This window comes from Tursiops truncatus, chromosome 1 (genome assembly GCF_011762595.2).
Source record: "Tursiops truncatus isolate mTurTru1 chromosome 1, mTurTru1.mat.Y, whole genome shotgun sequence".
NCBI lineage: Eukaryota > Metazoa > Chordata > Mammalia > Artiodactyla > Delphinidae > Tursiops > Tursiops truncatus.
In genome coordinates, this window is record NC_047034.1 from 306,331 (window position 1) to 315,640 (window position 9,310).

The following is a 9,310-nucleotide window of genomic DNA, read 5'->3' on the forward strand; positions in this document are numbered from 1 at the left end:
TCCCTGGTGGCGCAGTGGTTGAGAGTCCGCCTGCCGATTCAGGGGACGCGGGTTCGTGCCCCGGTCCGGGAAGATCCCACATGCCGCGGAGCGGCTGGGCCCGTGAGCCATGGCCGCTGAGCCTGCGCGTCCGGAGCCTGTGCTCCACAACGGGAGAGGCCACAACAGTGAGAGACCCGCATACGGTAAAAAAAAAAAAAAAGTCAAGTGAGATCTCCCTAAACACCCCGATTCCTCACCAAGCAGGATGAGGTGTCTGTGATCTGAGGGACGGCTGGTACGGGACCTCTGAGTCCCCCTCCCTGCCCAGGCAGGAGGCAGGACTGGCTGAGAAGTGGGCCTCGGGTCCCTCACGCCCTGTGGTGGGCTCCACCTGGGGGCTTAGCCGCACAGTCCTCGTGCCCCGTGTCCTTGTGGGGGATGGACCTCGCTTCGCCTCTGGATGGGGTAAAAATTGGCATTTACAGGCACCCACCCTGAGCCGCTGGCATCTTGTGAGGAAGATGCAGCCAGCAACTCTGCCCGAGGCCACCGCACACAGGGAAGGAGATGCTCCAGCCAGTGCTGGACCAACTGGACATTGGTGAGTGGACCATGTGCCCTGGGCACCTGCAGGAGATCAGCATGTCTGGAGCCTCCTCTCGGGCCCAGGAGGCTGGATGCATGTGGAAGCAGAGGAACCACAGGATGTGGGCTGTGGCCGGTGCCAGTGGCATCCACATGCTTCCTCTGGCCTGTCTGTCCACTCAGCTTCCCCTGGGGCTGCTGTGTGTCCCGGGTGTGGATCAGGGACAGAAGCCTGAGCTGCCAGCCCTGCCCTGAGACTGTGGACGCAGGCCGTGCCGGCTGGCTCCTGGCTTTGCCGTCTGACTGTCTGATCCGAGCCTCCTTTGAACTCTGGTCCGTGTCTAGCCCAGCAGGTGGGAGGAATTGGCCGTGATGCTCTGCTTGTTCTTAGACTCCTGAGCAGGGCTTTCCAGGTGGGAGGAGCTCCTGCTTACCTTCTAGCCCATTCTCCAGGTCACCCCATCCCCTGCCTGAGGCCTGGAGAGCCAGGGGTGGGGCCGGCTGGGAGCCAGCAGTTGGTACTGGACCTTTAGAGGCATGTCCAGATACTGTCTGCTGCTTGGTGACCTGAGGACATAACACACCCCTAGGCTTAGATCTTTCTTAAAAGGAGAATTTTCTTTTTTTTAGTCAACAGCTTGCATAAAACCTGCTTTTTCTTTCTTTCCTTTTGCTTTTCTTTTTTAAAATTTATGTTTACTGATATACAATAGGCAACGTTCTATTAGTTTCAGGTGCACAACATAATGACTTGGTACGTGTATGTATTATGAGTAAATGGAGAATTTTTATACCGTCACTACTGTGTGTCTGCTGTAGATTGGTGCTCTTCTAGTCCAGGGGGCACCAAGGGCGCTTGTTAAACCTGCAGGTTCCTGGGTTCCCATCTGAGGCGGGGCCTGGGAATCTGCATGCTCTACAAGGTACCCCCCCCACCCCCACTCTACCACAGCAGGGTGGGTGGCCAAGCTCTGACGACATGCCCTCTGTCCCCCAGCCCTCATCTCCCCTACCTCACCTCCCCCATCACACACACACGCACACACACACACACACACACACACACACACACGGCACGGCCTTCCACATCGTATGTCTCCCCAGGACTCCAAGCCCCTGTGGGCATTCTCTTGTCACCTCTGGACAGGTGAAGCAGCACAGCTCACCTGTGAGAGAGAGGGATGGGGATTTCTATATCTTCTCTGGCTTGTTCTCTAGGTCCATACATTTGTCGTATTGCTCACTGCACATATAGTAAAGCATATGTACTTAAGTGTAAAGTATGCTTCAAAGTCTTGTTTTTGACATACAGAAGTGGACACAGTTGTATTAGGTCACAGTAGTTTTCTAGACAGAAAAGGGCCCTGTCTGGAGAAGAGGGCTGGGCAGGTGATGTGCCGTCTGCATCCTTACGGTGTTGCTCCCGCCTTGAATGGACCGGGGCACTGGCTTCAGGGTTTCCTGTTTCCTGACAGCTCTGGGGGCGCTCAGGCCCCGAGTCCCTGCTGGTGGCAGTGGCTTTCTGCTGACAGGGCAGGAGGTCCAAGTTGAAGTTTGCTACTTACCGGCCCCCAAGTGTCTACAGCAGTTGTAGAACCCTTCCAGCTCCATCCCAAGCACCCAGACTCTGTCCTCATGGTGGGCAGTGAGATCATTCATGATGCCCTGACCTGGACACCGAGTTCCCCACCTACACCAGCCTCAACTGGCTCATCTCTGCCTCCCTGCTTTGAGGATGGCCTGACCTGGACCTCACGGAGCTCCAGGTGCCTCTGGTCACTGACTCACCCGTTGTCTTGGCTGCAGAGGCCGACTGGAGGAGCTCTCAGTGTCCGAGATCTCCAGTGCCTGCTTTGAACCCTCCAGCCAGAGGGTCGAGTGCGGCCCCCGCCATGGCAGATCCACAGTGGAGACCCGGTGCCCAGGATGGGAGCTGCCGTGGCTATGGTCAAGGGCAGGCACCTGTCCGGCTGGGCTGGTGTCCCACGGCTTTCAAGGCAAGTGGGAACGAAGGGAGGGATTGGCGGCGGCCTGTGGACCCCCTGAGCGGGGCAGGTCCTGCAGAGCTGGAGGCATGAAAACAAACACACTAGGGATGGGAGAGTCCTGCAAATTCAGCTTCAGAGGCTGTCTTTCACTTAACACATCCCACCGTGTCTGGAACCCAGGTCTTTGGCCTGTGCCACAGGGTCGAATCTATCTGAAAGTTTGCCTTTGTGAAAGGAAAAGTGTTTCGTGCCTGTTAGCCTGGCATAGAGGCACCCCCGGGCCTGCCAATCAGGCTGGGGCGAGGGCCTCACCGGCCACATGCCGGGGACACACCCGCTCACTGTGGCTCCCACAGGGGCTGGGGCGGGGCAGGGCGGCCGTGGGGGTAACAGAAAGGCCTCCCTTCAGATAACAGACAACACAGGGTCAGAGGTCTAAGAACACGTCTCTTCCTTTTGAGTAATTGGTTTCCCCTCCACCCTCTCGTCAGTTCACAGTCCCGGAGGGAACCTGGCGTTAAGACCTGGTGCAAGTTTTATGGGTTTTCTTCCAGGGTGAGACTCTAGCAGCTGTGGCGTTTAGGAAACAGGCAGCTTTGCCACCCTGTTACCCTGCTGCCCGCGTGAGCATATGAAGGGAGGGCAGGCAGGGCTCCTGATCACAAAGGTAACAATGAAGAGGTGTCTGTAGCTCAGCACGAGGGCAGCAGGGCAGCGTGTCTGGGAGGCTGCACGTTCGGAAAGCTGTGGCTTCTCGGGGCGGAGCAGCTGCCCTCAGGAAGTAGCACCCTTGCCGTCCTCAGAGGCTTTGAGGGGAAGATGCCCTTTTTTTTAAAAAAATTTTTTTTTATTGAAGTATAGTTGATTCACAAGGTTGTGTTAATTTATGCTGTACAGCAAGATGATTCAATTATACATATATCTATCCTTTTTCCGATTCTTTTCCCATATAGGTCATTACAGAGTGTTGACTGTAGTTCCCTGTGCTATACAGTAGGACCTTGTTGTTTATCTGTTTTATATACAGTAGTGTGTATCTGTTAATCCCAAACTCCTAATTTATCCCTTCCCCACCTTTCCCCTTTTGTAACCATGAGTTTGTTTTCTATGTCTGTGAGTCTGTTTCCGTTTCGCAGATAAGTTCATTTGGGTCATATTTTAGATTTCACATGTAAGTGACAGCATATGGTATTTGTCTTTCTCTGTCTGACTTGCTTCACTCAGTATGATAATCTCTAGGTCCATCCACGTTGCTGCAAATGGCATCATTTCATTCTTTTTTTATGGCTGAGTAATATTCCCTTGTGTGTATGTACCACATGAAGTTGCCCTTTTTTTTTTTTTTTTTTTTTTTTTGCTGTACGCAGGCCTCTTACTGTTGTGGCCTCTCCCGTTGTGGAGCATAGGCTCTGGACGCACAGGCTCAGCGGCCATGGCTCACGGGCGCAGCTGCTCCGCGGCATGTGGGATCTTCCCGGACCGGGGCAGGAACCCGTGTCCCCTGCATCGGCAGGCAGACTCTCAACCACTGCGCCACCAGGGAAGCCCGAAGTTGCCCTTTTTTAAAACACATTTCCTGAATAAGGAATGTATTTATATATTCTGAACAGAGCAGTGTTTAAAGTAGGTTAAGTTTAGATCCAATTGGAGATTGTCACAAGGTTTTATATTTTTTAAACTATTAATTTTCTAAACTACAGGAAAGTGGTGAGACTAGTGTAATTAATGCCCATATACCCACTACCTGGATTCAGTATGAGTCTACTGTGTTTATTTTGCTCTGCTGACCCACTTAAACTCACTGATAGCTATTACATAACACACAAATCTGTTTTTTGTGACTAACGAAACTAATAATACTTCCCCAAATAATACCTAATCAGTATTCAAACTTTCCCAGTTGCCACAAAATTTGAGTCAGTTTTTCAAAGTCAGCATATAATCAAGGACCAAGTGTTGTATTTATTTGTGTCTTAAATTTTTTGCCATAAAGCAGCCACCCTTTTTCTGGACTGTGATTTTGAAGGGACTCGTCTCACCGTCTTGAATGCCCCACGTTCTGGAGTTCTGTTCCCTGGTGGTGGGCAGCACGTTGCTCTGTGCCTCCGTTTCTTGCAGGCTGGCAGACCAACCGCAGGTGACCGCCCTTCCCAGTTATAAGAACCCTTATACAGACAACTTCCAGGGAACACAGACGCAGGCACTAGTGCTACTTGCTGGTTCTCCTTAGCTCGACATCAGCCACCAGCCCCGTGGTGGTGCCGGGAGACAGCGGAGTGGGGGGGGGGGGGTCTGCATGGTCGGCTGAGGCCCCAGCCACGCCCCCCCCGGTGCCCAGTGTGTGGGTGCCAGGGGGGAGGACAGGAGTCCCCTGAGGACCTGGCCGCCTTGGAAGACCGTGAAGAGGGGCACAGGGTGGGAGGATGGCGAGGACGAGAGTGAGGACCCGGATGTTAAGCCGTCTCTCCGCACTTCTGCATCCTCCGTCCGCTGTTCCCACGCCCCGGGCGGGCGGAACTGTGATGCGGGATTCCGCCGGGCAGTGGGCCGTCTCCAACCTTCCAACGCCCTTGCCCTCCTTCCAAAGTAGCGCAGGGTGGCCTCCGCCCGCAGCGGCGCCCGTGGTCCCGGGTGAGCCCCACGGGTGTTAGGACCGGCCTCAAGGAAAGGTGAGCCGCGCCGCCTAGGGGCTCCGGCTGGAGCTGCTGCGGATGCGCCTGCCCGGGAGTCCAGGGAGAGCGTCTCAGTCCCTGGGCCCAGGAGATTGTCCCCGCGAGGGCAGTGGAGGCCGAGGCCCTGTGCACTCGCAGGCCGGTCCGCGAGCGTCTTACCACGGCTCCACCCGACACCTTGTTAAGGCACGGCGTCCAAGAACCAGGATTCCAAAAGACGAGCCCCTGAAATGATTTACAAAGTGCCCATGAGCCTCTTACGCGAGGAGGTCTATAGCTTTTATTCTCAACGAGGTCCCCAAAGAGAAAGGAACTACTTTTCTAGGGTCTGTGGTCCGAGAGATCAGCGTGTTGTCAGTGCAAGCGCACGGGAGGAGGCAAGGGCTGGGCGACGCCCTGCCAGCGCAGCCCGGGGTCCAGGCGGCCTGAGAGGCCCCTTCGGCAAGGGGCGCGGGGTCCCGTGCTCTCGGCCTGGGGCTCCCTGCTCTGATTTTTGGACACCCACTTCTGGCCTATAGCTCAGGATGTGTGTCTGCGCCAGTGAGCCCTGGGGCTGCCTAGGAATGTCACTGGAGGCCTTGCCTTGGGTTCAGGGGACGAGATACTAGCGTTAACCTAGGAACTGACCCCAGCATCTGTGAGCCCTGCCTGATGGACCTCTGGGAGGGGTTTGCTGAGAGGATGGTGCCCAGCCCCACCCCGTGACCCCCACGGGGCCCGCACGTGCGTGTCATGGGGGCTGTCAGTCCCAGGCTGTGGCTCTGGCCCCCCAGCTTCCTCTGTCCCCACAGGTCTGGGGGCAGAGGTCTGACAGTCCCCGCTTGACCAGGCCCTCAGCCTATTCTACTGGTTTGTCTTAATCTTAAAAAGCCCAGCTCTGGCCCTGGCCTGGGTCTTCCTTACCTGCACCCCTTTCTTCCATTTTAGGGAACAGAGTCTCCCTTGCTAGAGGTGTTAACTTTTTTTTTTTTTTTTTTTAATCTTTGGCTGCGATGGGTCTTCGTTGCTGCGCGCAGGCTCTCTCTTGTTGTGGTGAGCGGGGGCTACTCTTCTCTGCTGTGCAGAGGCTTCTCATCGTGGTGGCTTCTCTTGTTGTGGAGCACGGGCTCTAGGTGCGTGGGCTTCAGTAGTTGTGGCGTGTGGGCTCGGTAGCTGTGGCTCGCAGGCTCTAGAGCGCAGGCTCGGTAGTTGTGGCGCACGGGCTTAGTTGCTCCTCAGCATGTGGGATCTTCCCGGATCAGGGCTCGAACCCTTGTCCCCTGCCTTGGCAGGCGGATTCTTAACCACTGTGGCACCAGGGAAGCCCCTAGAGCTGTTAACTTTCTACTTAAGAACCTTTTAACCTCCTGGTTCCTCTAGGACCCTGGGGGCTGGGATTGGAGGGGCAGTTAAGGAACAAGAGGAAAGGGGGGTGGTCAGAGAAACCTTCCCCGGGGACATGTCAAGGATCTGGGTCTATGATGGGTGGGTCCATCCAGCCTGCTCTGCTGGAATCTTACCTGGACACCAACAGCCGACATTCTCTCTCCTCTCTTCCTTTCTCTGCTTTTTCCCTTGCTGGGCACATGAATTCATACATGTCAATGTTAGCAGGCCTTCTGTTTGTTCAAAGCACCAAGGAGCGCGACCACCCCTCATCACACAGGAGCCCAGGCAACGGGAAGGAGGAAAGGCCAGGGAGGGTCAGACACGTCACCCTGCACCGAGCCCCTCGCCCCAGCCCCCGCGTGCGGTCCCGTACCAGATAGTGAGTCAGTCACTGGTGGGCAGAGCAAGCCGCGTGACTCACCTGGATAAAGTCCCAGCTGCCGTCTCCTCCTCTCGTGGCCCTAAACTGGAATAGATGTGAGTCATGCTCTTTTCCCACCTCCCATCCTTTTCAAAGTCTTTAAATAAGCAGGGAGGATCTTTGTTAAATCTGTGCTGGACCCCACCTCCAAGACCCAGCTGGAGCCAAGTCCCTCGGTCCCCAGGGAGAGCCTTGCCCGGGTTCCTTTCAAAGTAGGGAGCCCTTGGCAGGGTGAGGATGGAAGGAGAAAGCATTGCCTTCGGAGTTGTGGCCCGAACTAACTGGAGATACCTGAAGCCAGTAGGTGCTCTGCCTAACGCGTGAGCGTGAAGTGACCGCTTCCCCGGCGGGGCTGGGATTTTCTCAAAGCTGCTGTTACTGGGCTGCAGTTGGAGCTCTAGGACCGCAGTCCTGGCCACAGCAGAGGTCCGAACCCAGGAGGCTTCCTGCAGGCACCACCACCTCCCCTGACCCGGCCCCCGGGGGAAGCTGGTGGTTCTCCTAATGATGGCGCAGGGCAGAAGACGACAGGGAATTAGCCCCATACCTGCGGGAAGGCTAGAGCACCTGGCCCGTAGCCCAGGCAAAAGCGAAAATTCCTGCGCTGGGAGACCCTATGGATGGGGCGGGAGGCGGTTCCTCTCCGTGGTGCCCGGTTTCAGGCTGGCTCCGCACCTGAGCTGTGCCCGGGTGCCTGAGACCACAGCCTTTAAATCTGACCCCTCTCAGGGGTAAGTTTGTCTTCTGTCGGACGCGTTAACAGGTTTCCGCACGTATAAGGTGAAAGACAGGCTCCCGGGTGGAACTGTTCCTTTGTGAAGCTTTTAACAGTCTTCCTAGTCTCATTTCCCCGCCTCCTCCCCCGGGACAGCTGCGATGTGAGAACCTGCTGGCTCTGTCCATCCTTAGAGCTCCGGTGAATTGCATGAGAACTGTGTGGATGAGCCTGGAGGGCACGGGGGGCCCTGGCCCAGCCCAGGGGAGGCTTCCAGGAGCCGGGTGCTGAAGGTGGCAGAGGCGGGTGTAGGAAAAGGTGCAGGAAATGTGGGCACACTTATGCTCAGGTGATGCTGAGTCGTTTGTAGCTGAAACTCGAGGTGGAGGAAGAGGCAGCTAGAGAAAAGCTTACAGAGCTGGATGACCTTGGCTTTGCATTTCTTTCTCAAATATTTATCGAGCATTTCTACGTGCCATGGATTTTTCTAGACGCTATAGGGAACCAGTGGGGAACAAAAGAGTTTAACTTCCTCCTGTATGAAATCTTCAGGTGCCGCACTTGGGAAGAACCTGTCCTCAGGACAGTGGTTCTCAGCCTGCGGTGAAGCCGCGAGATGTTTTAGGTTGTCACCCTGTGGTAGGTAGAGACCAGGGGCGCTGTTCTACACCCTACAAAGCACAGGACAGGTCCCCACCACAAGAATGACCCCTCCCCCAAATGTCATTAGTGCTGAGCTGGGAAGACCTAGCCTCAAAGGATGGCTTGGTGTTTGCAGGAGGGGAGCTTTCGGGGTGGGCAGGTCTCCACGCACGGGCGGTGAAGGGACAGAGGCAGCTGTAGTGACCAAGGTGGTGAATAGGCTTCACTCGGAGCAGTGAGGTGGGGGAGGGAGGGGCTGGGGTCACGGCACTTGGTGGCCAGATGACGTGTCACGTGGAGCGGAGCGTGGTTGACTTTAGATTCCTGCCTCGGCCCTCACGCGATGCTGTCCCTGCCATGTGGTTGCATCTGGATTTGGAGATGGATTCAGCTCTGGACGTTGTATGACTCCCCTGAGGCTGCCGTAACAGAGTCCCACAGGCTGGGAGCCTTCAACCACAGAAGTTAATTTTCTCACCATTCTGGGGGCTGGACGTCCACCATCAAGGTGTCAGCAGGGTTGGATTCTTCTGAGGCCTTTCTCCTCGCTTCACAGACAGCCGTCTTCCTCCTGCATCTTCCCTCTGTGCCTACGTCCTAATTCTCTCTTCTGTAAGGACACCAGTCATACAGGGCTCACCCGATGACCTGTTTGTCCTCATCACCTCTTTAAAGGTCCTGTCTCCAAACAGTCCCATTCTGAGGTGCTGGGGCCAGGACTTCAGGGGCATAGTTCAGCCCCTAGTAGCTCGTTCAGCTCGAGGTGCCCAGGGGCTGCTCTGGAGCCTGAGGTCAGGACGAGGTCAGCTGTGGGGAGTGTGGAAGGACAGAGGGGACAGTCAGGGTGTGGCTGTCCACAGCGGGAGAGACGCCCAGCCACGAGAGGAGAGCCACGGACGGCTAGAGCACAGGATGTGTTCTGGTGCAGAGTACGAGG

General features: G+C 55.9%; 1 long non-coding RNA gene across 1 annotated transcript; it reads right to left on the reverse strand.

The window, feature by feature from the left end:
• Positions 1-3,312: 3,312 nt before the first annotated feature.
• LOC117308557 (uncharacterized) lies at positions 3,313-9,310 on the reverse strand. The gene is made up of 3 exons (XR_012329185.1): positions 7,564-9,310; positions 6,131-7,061; positions 3,313-5,452 (listed from the first exon to the last, which is right to left on the reverse strand). It is a non-coding gene; the product is annotated as an uncharacterized lncRNA (long non-coding RNA).